We start from the raw sequence: 1,580 nt of genomic DNA on the forward strand, positions 1-1,580 counted from the left end.
CCATGAGAGCAAGTAGCCCTAACTTGTCCAATTTTTGTCAGAAACACAATTTGGATAAAAATATAAGTGGAGATAAAGCAGTTTTATTACAGATTCATGACTAAAGTTTTAGAATAAAAGCTATAATATCTTTGTTTTTATCTATCTTTACATTTATGTATATTGAGGTTTGTATGATTTGTATACTTGATATTTTTTCCTCATCCAGATGGTATTACTAAACATTAGTCACAAGATTAGAAATTATGGCTTTAGGAGTCATACAGCTGGAGGCTTTAAGATTCTGACCCTCCCTAAATTGCTCCTAAGATCAGTGCTTGAGATATTTTGCAGACCCAGCATTTGACGGATCAGCGGCCCCCACCCAATCGATAAACTGGCTCAACTGATCTTGTAGCCCCCATTCAGGAACTGATTTCAGCTGCAACCCAACCAATCAACACTCTCAACTCACTGGCCTTCCCCTACCCACCAAATTATCCTTAAAAACTCTGATCCCCTCCAGTGGCCAGGCTCACGCCTATAATCTCAGCACTTTGGGAGGCCAAGGCGGGTGGATTACCTGAGGTCAGGGGTTGGAAACCAGCCTGGCCAACACAGGAAACTCTGTCTCTACTAAAAATACAAAAAATTAGCCGGGCGTGGTGGTGCATGCCTGTAATTCCAGCTACTTGGAAGGCTGAGGCAGGAGAATTGCTTGAACCTGGAAGGTGGAGGTTGCAGTGAGCTGAAATCAAGCCATTGCAGTCTCCAGCCTGGGCAACAAGAGTAAAACTCTGTCTCAAAAAAGAAAAACAAAAAAAACAAACTCTGATCCCCAAATGATCGAGGAGACTGATTTGAGTAATAATAAAACTCCAGCCTTTAGCAAGGCTGCCTCTGCATGAATTACTCTTTATTGCAATTCCTTTGTTTTGATACATCAGCTCTATCTAAGCAGCCAGCAAGGTAAACCCATTGGGCCATTACAATGGCTCACATCTGTAATCCTAGCACTTTGGGATGCCAAGGCGGGTGGATCATGAGGTTAGGAGTTCAAGACCAGCCTGGCCAATATGGCGAAACCCTGTCTCTACTAAAAATACAAAAATTAGCAGTGCGTGGTGGCAGGCGCCTGTAATCCCAGCTATTTGGGAGTCTGAGGCAGGAGAATTGCTTGATCCTAGAGGGCAGAAGTTGCAGTGAGCTGAGATTGCACCACTGCACTCCAGCCTGGGCGACTCTGTCAAAAAAAAAAAGAGATATTAAACTTATTAGGCTTATTTTAGATATTAAATTATATCAGAAGCATTCTCAAATAATAAGTGATGCTAAAACCTTATACTTGTTATTGATATGAGTATTCCAGAAATTGTATGAAATTGCTAAAAATCTAATATGTCCTGGTATAATAATATCAGTCATGATTCTGATTATGTTAAAATGTTGCATGTCACATAAATAATGGAATTTCTGTCAATTACATTATAATAAATTCACATAAGATTTTTTTTTTTTTTTTTGAGATGGAGTCTTGCTGGGTTGCCCAGGCTGGAATGCAATGGTGCGCCCTCGGGGGTTCCACAGCCTCTGCCTCCCAG

This window comes from Cebus imitator, unplaced genomic scaffold, assembly GCF_001604975.1.
Source record: "Cebus imitator isolate Cc_AM_T3 unplaced genomic scaffold, Cebus_imitator-1.0 Scaffold32, whole genome shotgun sequence".
Classification (NCBI taxonomy): domain Eukaryota; kingdom Metazoa; phylum Chordata; class Mammalia; order Primates; family Cebidae; genus Cebus; species Cebus imitator.